The following is an 11,174-nucleotide window of genomic DNA, read 5'->3' as shown; positions in this document are numbered from 1 at the left end:
GCCAAAGGTCAGCTCCCAACTGCCATGAATAATCGATTATTGTAAGTGATAATCGATTATTCAAGTCCGTTATAGGTTTTCAAAAATGTGATAATCGATTATATGAAGTGATAATCGATTATTCAAGTATGACTTGTGATAATCGATTATTGCTTAATCATAATCGATTATTGTAGTTAAAAATGCAAGTTTACAAGGTTCACAAGAATTTCCTACTACATTTAATTTCTACAAATTGCTTTTAACTAATTCTAATATCTTCTGCAACTAAAACTTCTTGTAGCATCATCAAAACAAATTTCTTCAAGATTTACCAATACTCCTTATTGGTAACAAAAGGCTCACCCTAGCACATGAAATGGAAAGTACAGTCATTCCATATGCACAAACTGTTTCCATTGTTAATTACTCTTCCTAAACAATATAGAACTGGATAAGAGTGAAGAAAAAAAGGAGGGCACTGGGCTGCTGCAGAATGTGATGGTAGAGTGTTAAACATATCATTCAAAATTAAGAGATATTATACAATAAAATTAAGAGATAAACCACAATCTGGATTATGTATTTTACTACTGCAACTTGAAGAGAACCAAAACCAACATCAACATAGGGCTGACCCAGATACAGAAAATGAAGGTTAACTAATGATTGACACAATCATCAATTATACTGTGCACTGTTTAAGAGACCTCAGACAAGTACAACTTTGAATATTTCTTAGGATGAAGTTTTCAGCATGATTACTAACTGCATATATAAAATTTGGTTTCCAATAACTAGTTTTCCTCACTACTTCACATAGCTCTGATGTTAACATCACAAGTGTCAAAGACAAGTACAACTACTTACCCACATTTGTCTCATGTTAGATCAAAATTTTATCATAATATTCGTTTTAAAAAGTTACAAACAAAAGACAACTTAAAACATATCATTTCCTATTATTCCAATGGTGAAGAACAATTTCCTTTGACTAAATTGTCAAAATTATGTTCCTATAATGTATATTTACTTCAGATCCCACTGTTATTAGTATTTCTTTATATACATTACATTAAAAATATATTGCTAAGTGTATGTATAAATTACTCGTATAAAAATATACTTAATGCTGACCAAATGTTTGAAGTTTCAAATTAACATTTTGATGTTTAAAGTTCTATTAAGAATTAGTTTTTGAGGAAGTTCTTGGTTATTTTGAGCAAGCTTTGTCTAAGAACAATAGGTATATTACCTTCTTACATCATGAATTGGTGTAATGAAATTGGCTATACTTAAATGTTAAAAGGTTGGGTTGTTGTTATACCTTGTTTACATTCACGTGTTGCCTTCACTATGTCTACAGGATTGTTTGAACCAATTTTCCAAGGTTTAAGTCTTTTAGAACAGGTTATAGGGTCCAGTTTGACTTTTTGTGCAGATTTCGTGCAATAAAATTCAAGTTTTGGCATTTTTAGTTCATATCACCAAGGCTAGACATGGTATCATTTCCTTATAAGTTAATATCTTGCTACACAACCACCCAAGGACAGATTGAAAATGAAAATAAAAAGCTGGAACAGTTTCACACAATTCACAACAGAAGCAAAAACACCAATGCTAACAAATAATTAAATTTCAACCTCAATAGTCAACCATGATCAAGTTCAATAATGCAGAGCTGGAATGGTAGGAAATTCATTATGGATGACATGAATTACAAATAAAACTTACAGGTTGTAGATTTTTGAACTGAAGCTACCACTTACAGCTGCCTGAAACTTCCCTATTCAAACAATATTCTGTTTCAGCTCCTCTTCCTAAAGATGCTACCTCAAATGAATAAGGTCTCTAAGTTGGAAACTGCACCACAACACTTAAGGTCAGCACAAACCAACAATATAAACATCAATCCAAATCTTAACACTAAACCAATAAACAGTTAAGGCAATAAAAAATTTAACAAAGTGAAAACTTTAACAAGTATTGACAAGGACCAAACAAGTTTCTATCACATGTCTACTTCCCCTACTCTTTTATCAATAAAGAACCACCTCTTCAATGTTTTATTGTCACTGCTCTTGGGGTAACAGTCCATCAACTGCTGAGCTTCTGAAAATAATGATCATATATTTGATTTACTTTTAAGTACTTGAAAATCTGGTTATAAGAATCATTTCAACAAATGGAAATCTGGAGTTTGAGTCCACTTTTTCATCTTCTTATCAAATTGGAAGGTAATAAAACAGTTGCAGGCATGTATTCAAAAGGCTGCTTTTTTAAATATATATATATATATATATAAATATATATATATAAATATATATATATATATATATATATATATATATATATATATAATTCTAAATAATTAGTGGCATCAATAGAATTGGGAAATATTTTAGGTTTGATGGATGTTACAGAAAATATTCACAGCAAAATGCTATAATCAACATTCAATCAATTAAAATACCAAAAATGCTTGAGATGTATACAAGTTGGCCTTAATTGACAACTAAAGATTATTGAGGTTACCTTGAACTATGGTTGAGTAATACGTAGGTGCTAGGATCATACACATTGAAATAACTTGTAAAAGACAAGGTTGAAAGAATAAAGGCATCAATGAATGTATTCACTGAGTGTGAAAGGGTAAAGGCATCAATGAGTGTTCAAAGAATAAAGCCATCAATTTTGGCAGCTGAGTGTGAAACCCTCTGTCTCAATTTAACTTCTTGCCTTGGACCAAATGAAAATGAAGAAGGACAAGAAAATGGTAATTAAAAAAGATCACAGATGACTCTATTTTAGTTTGTAGCTTTGGATCACAGGGGAAGCTTATATGAAGTGGTAAATGAGCAACTAAGGCTTGCACTGTGAAATACAATATATATTCAACAAAGAGATGATTGACGGTAGTACTTTTTTTATTTGAAGTCAGATTGAATGAAAAAGAGAGGGATATAATGATCACATCAGAGCACCTGGGAATGATGAAAAGAAAAAGAAGATTTGATGCAGAGACTGATGCAGGATTTCTAGATGAAAGAATTCAGAATTTTGAACCTACACGCTCGAGCAAAGAGATCTTTGTATTTTTACAAAATGAAACAGATTTATGGATGGAAACAACATAAATTGGATGCAAGCAAGTCCCTACTCCATTGATCTCAAGCATAAGCTATACGAATTTAAAGTAAAACTTGTAGTATACAAAAGAATGAACCAAAGATGGCTGGAACACTGATCTTGTTTAAACATTGCCAAGGCATATAACATCCACTTAATCTCATTAGTCAATTCATGTTCAATGCAAGAGAACCTCACCTTCAATCTCCAACATACAGAGTTTTAATCACTTCACAAGGGAACCCCAAAAAAATAGTCTTATTCAAGAATAGTGAAAAAGTGATGTTAGCTAGACCTTGTTGAGCTTTCCAACTGCAACAACTAACTTTTTATGGTGTGGTTCCCCCATGATTATTAACACACCAATGCAGGCTATACAGGTTCACTAGTGGATAAAAGATCAATGTTCACATATTGTACTTTCCTACAAGGAAATTTAGTTAAATGAAAAGGTAAGAACACAACACAATAGCTAGATCATCTACGTCATTATGGAAAAGCTATAAGAAAACTTAGTGTGTTTCATACAGAGAGAAAATAGCTCGTGTCCAGCATAAGGGCTGGAAGGCTCAAGTTTCAATGATCCAATTAACAAGCTAAGAATGGGAAGACTTATAATTAATAAAACTGGGGCAGAGGGGATGAAGCTGAAGATGTGGATATTGTAAATTAGATGTAAATCATTCAGTGTTTCAGGTTTGAAATCCCTTGAATCAAAGGAATTTGTAAAGGAGTCTGTCTAGGAAGCTAGACCTGCTTATTAGGATATAATTTCTGATTATTGGGGTGATTTATTTCCTTACATATACCCTTGCACTATGTTAGAAATATCTGCGATATTATTTTCAAATATCAATGACATCATTCTATTCACTTTTCAAATTGCAATTTTCTAGTTATTGAAAGTCAATACTAACATTATACACAGACCAATAAAAGCTCTTAGCATTAAAGTAAACAATGAATATACTACTTAGTTACTCACACTACTGGTGCCTAAAGAAGGAAGCAGTTCAATTTAATCACAGTTTCCAGTTAACCATCCAAGAATCTATTCATTCAAATATCCTCAACGACCAATATCCAAAGAATGTTGGCACCTTCAAAAACTCTAAGGCCACACAAAAAGAACACAATTTCTACCACACACACAATGACAGAGACAAAACAACATGAAAACAAAAAAAATAAAGAAAGCAAGCATCATTCAAGTACAATTCCTTCTCCACATAAATTCAATTTTGAAAACAAACTTACCGAGAAAGCAAAATGGACGAAGATGTCAGCCTCTGCAGACCACGACCACGAACTTAATAAGCCCTCATTAACTCGCTGCCGTCAAGCTAACCTCGATGACCCACCACCACTACCACAAAACGCCGACTACCACGACCCACCACCCTACCGGAAACATCACACCACCAACAACCACAGCTCCGCGAGAGAACGCCTTGGGGTGACCAAAAACAGACAACGACTTTCGTATCGATGGAGGAATTTCGGAAATTTGGCAGAGGAGAGGGGGAATTTCTGAAATTTGGCCAGAGGAGAGCAAGATTAGGGCTTGGTAACGTTGAAGGAGCAAAGGAGAAGGGTTGGAGGGAAAGGTTTTGGGCGACGAGAACACTAGGGCTGGTGGGAAAATGAATTGCAGAGAGGGAACAACTTAAAATTCTTCGAACACATTACCGAAGGCCTCTCATCCGCCGGTAATTGAACTCAGGAATGACTTACCGAAGGCTCATAGGCCGTCGGTAAAAAGCCGCCGGAAATAAACGCATTTCCTTTCCGTCTCCATCTCCATCACCACGAAGTCTACCAAGAATTGTAGTTTGCCTACACAAACTATAATATCCTCTGCAATTCCACATGGTTCCTTTGAAGATCCGTCTGTGATAACAGTTGAAAAACTGTTATTTTCATGCTTAAAATTGACACTAAAAGCAACCTTTATACTTAGAAACTAGCTTGAAATCATGCTTTTATTCATATTTTCAGAAATAAGAGAGCTGGACAGGTTTATGCTTGATTTCAGTGTTTTTGTGCAGGTTTTAAGGTGAATTTAGTGAAAGAAGTGAAGAAGGAGAGAGATGGAATCAGAAAAGACATCAAAAAAGTGCAAAAGGAGAAGTCGCAACTGCCGCTCAGCGGCAGTTTACCGCTGAGCGGCACTCAGGAGTTCACGGGGGATCCGCTGAGAGGCAAAATGGCCGCTGAGGGGAAGAAACCAACTCACGCACTTACCGCTGAGCGGCACTTTACCACTGAGCGGCACACTTATGGGCTTGGGCCTGAATTTTCTCTAATTTTAGAATAGTATATAAGCTTTAGGACGTCCTAGGGTTTGTATCTTTGGCAGAAACGAAGCAAACACTCTCTCTTCCACCCCTTTGAAGGAGGATCTTGGATGCTCAGGCTACCTCTTCACCTTTCTAGGGTTTTATCTTTCATTCTTTCATTATTATTCATCTAGTTTCACCATGAATATGGTGAACTAAACCTTGTATTGTTGTTGGGGAATCAATGTAGTCTTGTGAAACTCTCATATATGGAATTTGTGCTTATATCTTATATTTAAGACCTATGCTTTCTTTCATCATTAGTTAGGGTTTTTCCTCTTTGCTCAATGCTTGCTTTGTTTAACTCATTCAATGCATGATTATTGGTTTTGTCGATATGGGAACGTACGGGGAAGTCTAGATCCGGGGAATTTCTCCCAATAGTATATTGGTTGTCGTTAAGCTCCTGCACTAAAAGAACTAATTATTAGGAATGCTAGGAATTGTATGAACTCGTAATTAGGGATAGGCCTTCTTGACAAGGTAAGTTAGAGAGTGGCATTAACAATGATGAATTGAATGTTGAATTCCTAAAATATATGAGTGGAAAAGATGAAATTGATAAACCCCAACAACATACTCATCCATATATTCCATTGAAAGTGTTTGTATTTTGTTTTAGCCATTGATCAAAACTCATGCATACATGTTTATTTTCTGTTTTGCATATTAAACTTCACTTATTTCGTTCTTAAGTCTTAGCTAATCAACGAATCACATAACTAAACTAGGCCGTGAGTCCTTTGGGAGAATGATACTTGGTCTTACCGGGTTTATTACTTGAAACGATTCGGTCATACTTGTCGATTGTTCAACAAGTTTGTGGCGTCGTATTTCGGTGTTCATAAATTTGTCACCAGTCTGCCATTACTAGGTTAACCTTTACATGTTTCACATTAACATCCCCAATCTGCTCCAGTAAAGAATAAGGTATCAAGTTAACACTTGAACTTAAATCAAGTAGAGCTTTTTTAACCCTTTTCTTCCCTATGGTACAAGGAATAGAAAAGCCTCTTGGATCTTTCGCTTTTTGAGGGAATGACTCCTTTTTTAACAGCTTTACACTTCTTTGCTTCATCATCTCTACGTCTTTTCTTTGTAGAGACCTCTTCCTCAGATTTAGTATAAATTGTAATTTGTTGTAGTATCTCCTCCCAAGGTGCATCATTGTCCACCATCTTGAATAATTCTGTAAAATCAAGTTGTTTCTCCTGATTTATTGGAAAAGGAAAAATATCTTTACTCTCAGTCTCTCTTTTTTCTCTTTTCTCTTTTGTCTCTCCTTTTTCTAACTCAACTATCTCATCTTTAGTACTCTCTAACACTTTGCATTCTTCTCTGGGGTTAACCTCAGTATTAGCCCCAAAGTTTTTATTTGGCCTCTCTTCCACCTGCTTAGTGATCTGACCCATCTGAATCTCCAAATTCTTGATAGCAGCTTCAGTGCTCTTCTGGGTAGACTCAATTTTCTGTATGAACTGATTAAGAGTTTCTTCCATCCTTATGGACCTTTCATTAAGTATAGAAATCTGCTGCCATAAGGTTGGTTGCTGCTGTTGCTTGTTAAATTGTCCAGCTTGCCCAGTTTGCCCTTGACCAATGCTTGGGTGTGGTTTCCACCCTTGATTAAAATTCCCTTGACGGTATTGATTGGCCATATAATTAACATCCTCTACGGCTTCTGCTGGGAAGGCGCATTGACCATTGATATGGTCACCCCCACATAATTCACACAACTGAGATTGTACCTGTGCAGCAGTCTTTAACTCTTTAGGCAATTGTGCAAGTGTTTTTGTAAGAGTCTCCAGTTGTTGAGTTAAAATTTTATTCTGTGCTAGCAAGGCATCATTTGTTTGTAGTTGTAGAACTCCTTTTTGTTGGATAGGAGCTCCTCTTTCACTGTTTAGCTCGTTGTCACTAGTAGCCATATTTTCAATGATTTCTGTAGCTTCCTCTGGAGTTTTCCATTTGATGTTTCCTCCTACTGAGGCATCAAGCATCATCTTGGTTTGTGAACCAAGACCTCCAAGGAAGGTTAGAACTACTTCCACTTCATCGAATCCATGCGTGGGTGTTTTTCTTAACAAGCTTTTATATCTATCCCATGCATGACCTAGTGATTCCTCCATGCCTTGCCTGAATGAAGAAATCTCTTGCTTTCCTTTATTCACCTTTGATTGTGGGAAATATTTATTTAGGAACTTTGTCACAACTGCTTCCTACTCTGTAAAGCTTCCCTCTGGAAAAGAATTTAACCAAAGCTTAGCATTGCCTCCTAATGAGAATGGAAACAAGCTAAGTTTGATCGCTTCATCTGACACCCCATTTATTTTCACTGTGTTGCAGATCTCATTAAATGTTGTGAGGTTCACATATGGGCTTTCGTCAGATAACCCATTGAATTGATTACTTTTTACCAGTTGGATCAACGCTGGTTTAACCTCCATGTTAGCTGCATTCACTCTTGGTCTTGCTATGCTGTTAAATTGCTGAGGTCCAGCTGTATTTGTGTAATCTGCAAGAGTTCTTCTAATATTATTATTTTCCATGTTCTCAGTGCTATGGTCATAACCTTGTGGTGATGGTTGCAACAGAGTTTCCGGAGGAGGGAAAAGTTCTCTAGATGTACGGATTCTTCTCCTCCGTCTACTCTCGTCTAAACCTTCAAGAAGAGGTTCTGTTGTTTTCTGGCTCCTTGTTCTAATTGCTTCCTGCATACACAAGAAAACAAAACCCTAGAAGAATTGGTCAGCACAAAAAGATATAAAAGAAGATATAAGATTTCAGAGATAAAAACAGAAAATAAAATAAAATAAAATAAAATAAAAACCGAAAAATAAAAACAGAAAATAAAAATAGAAATTTAAAATTCAAGTCAAAGATAATCAATAATCACACAAATTAACTAGTTAAAGCACGAGTCTCCGGCAACGGCGCCAAAAACTTGATGACAAATTTATGAACACCGAAAAACGGCGCCACAAACTTGTTGGACAATCGACAAGTGTGACCGAATCGTTTCAAGTAATAAAACTCGGTCAGACCAATTATCGTTCTCTTAAAGGACTCACGACCTAGTTTAGTTATGTGATTTGTTGATTATTTAAGACTTAAGAACAAATTGATTGGAGTTTTATATGCAAAAGACAGTAAATAAACATGTATGCATGAATTTGATCAATGGCAAAAACAGAATACAAACACTTCAATGAAATATATGGATGAGTATGTTGTTGGGGTTATCAATTTCATCTTATCCACTCTCATATACTTTAGGAATTCAACATTCTTTTCATCAATTGTTAATGTAACTCTCTAAATCACCTTGCAAGAAGGCCTATCCTTAATTACGAGTTCATACAATTCCTAGCACTCCTAGTAATTAGTTCTGAAGAGCAGGAGCTTAAAGGCAACCAATATACTATTGGGAGAAATTCCCCGGATCTAGATTTCCACGTACGTTCCCATATCGACAAAATCAATGATCATGACAATGAATGAGTTAAACAAAGCAAGCATTAAGCAAAGAGGAAAAACCCTAACAAATGATGAAAGAAAGCATAAGTCTTAAAAGTAAGATGTTAAAACAAATTCCATATATGACAGTTTCACAAGACTACATTGATTCCCCAACAACAATACAAGGTTTAGTTCACCATATTCATGGTGAAACTAAATGAATAATAATGGAAGAATGAAAGACAAAACCCTAGAAAGGTGAAGAGGTAGCCTAAGCATCCAAGATCTTCCTTCAAAGGCGTGGAAAAGAGAGTATTTGCTTCGTCTCTGCCAAAGATACAAACCCTAGGACATCTTAAAGCTTATATACTATTCTAAAAATACAGAAAAATTAGGCCCAAGCCCATAAAAGTGCCGCTCAGCGGTAAACTGCCGCTCAGCGGTAAGTGCGTGAGTTGTTTTCTTCCCCTCAGCGGCATTTTCACCCCTCAGCGGATCCAACGTGAGCTCCTGAGTGCCACTCAGCGGTAAACTACCGCTGAGCGGTACTTGCGGCTTCTCCTTTTGCACTTTTTGATGTCTTTTCTGATTGCATCTCTATCCTTCTTCACTTCTTTCACCAAATTCACCTTAAAACCTGCATAAAAACACTGAAATCAAGCATAAAGCTGTCCAACTCTCTTATTTCTAAAAATATAACCAAAAGTATGATTTCAAGCTAGTTTCTAAGTGTTATAGGTGTCAGAGCGGCTGCAGCGGATGGGTTAGCGTGGAACAACAAACCAAGAGGGGGGGGGGTGAATTGGTTCTTACTAAAAACGTGTGCCTTAAAAATTTCTACTCAATTAAACTTACTTAGCAATTAATAATAACAATAAAATAGAGTAAGGTTGAGAGAAATTTGCACAGATGATTTTATCCTGGTTCGGATCTTACCAATCCTACGTCCAGTCGCTTATCTCAAAACAAGATAAACAATTCACTAATCACAAAACAATTACAAACTACAATCACACAGATACAATTTGTAAAAGTTTAGAAAACACCTCTCTTGATGCCACAATAGATGAACCAACACCTCCTTTGAATCTTCACAAAGGATGAAACACTTCCTCCGAATACTTCACGAAGGATGACTTCCTCTTCCGAACACTTCCTTAGGCACACCAAGGATGAACCAGCTATTCCTCTATCACCGTAGCAGTATTTCACCAACTCTACAGACAGAGTTTCCTTAGCTGAGCAAGAGCACACAATTCTCAAGAGTTTCTGAGTATTTGAGCACAAGGGAAGAGTTGTTGTTGATGTACACTTGAAAGGAAATGAGAGTCTATTTATAGACTCATCCAAAGGCTCTTCCATTTTTCGTTTTCAGCCTTTCTTACTGTGTTAATCGATTATCTTAAGTTGCTAATCGATTAACGCACCAACGGCTAGTCCAACGGCTCTAAAAACGGCTAGTTTTTCAAACGGTCACCTTGCTAATCGATTAACAGCCTCTGCTAATCGATTAGCGCTAATCGATTAACACCCCTTGCTAATCGATTACACTGCATTGCTGTGCTTCTCCATTCGTCTCTGGAATAATCGATTAGATACCCTTGCTAATGGATTAGCACTGCACAGTTTTTGCTTTTGGTTTATTTTTTCATCACTTTTGAATGCATACATAAAACCACTAATTTCCTATGTTCATACAGTTATTACAAAAGTTACAAGTCTTCAAAAATCATTCTTCATGAGTCTTGGTTGTTCTTGACTTGATTTGGACATCATCAAAACTTCATCTTCATCATTTTGCTAACAAAAGGTTGCTTTTAGTATCAATTTTAAGCATGAAAATAACAGTTTTTCAACTGTTATCATGAGTGTCAAAACCTCAAAATGAGAGAAAAACAACTTTATCAACAAGAAACAGTATGACTTAAAAGAGAAAACCATATTGTTATTTTTTTTTGTATTTTTGAAAAAGGATTGGACAACCATTCATATGAATGAAGAGGGTTTGGATCTGACAGAATTTCTTTTGATGGATGGATGCACACATATGGAAAACATTTACTTTGTTTTGTGTTTCTTTTTTTGTTTGCTTGAGTCATTCATCTTACTTGCAATCATCATCAATTTGATCTTTATTTTCAATGTTTTTTGAAAGTGAGGAATGTCATACATCTGAGGTTTCATGTGTAATACTATTACATTTTGACTTTTTCTTTCATGACATTAGTGCACGCATGCTTGAGTTCATAGACTAGTGAAAAATGGAAG

This window comes from Vigna umbellata, chromosome 6 (genome assembly GCF_029865625.1).
Source record: "Vigna umbellata cultivar VRB3 chromosome 6, Vumbellata_1.0, whole genome shotgun sequence".
NCBI lineage: Eukaryota > Viridiplantae > Streptophyta > Magnoliopsida > Fabales > Fabaceae > Vigna > Vigna umbellata.
Note: the sequence above shows the minus strand (reverse complement) of the source record.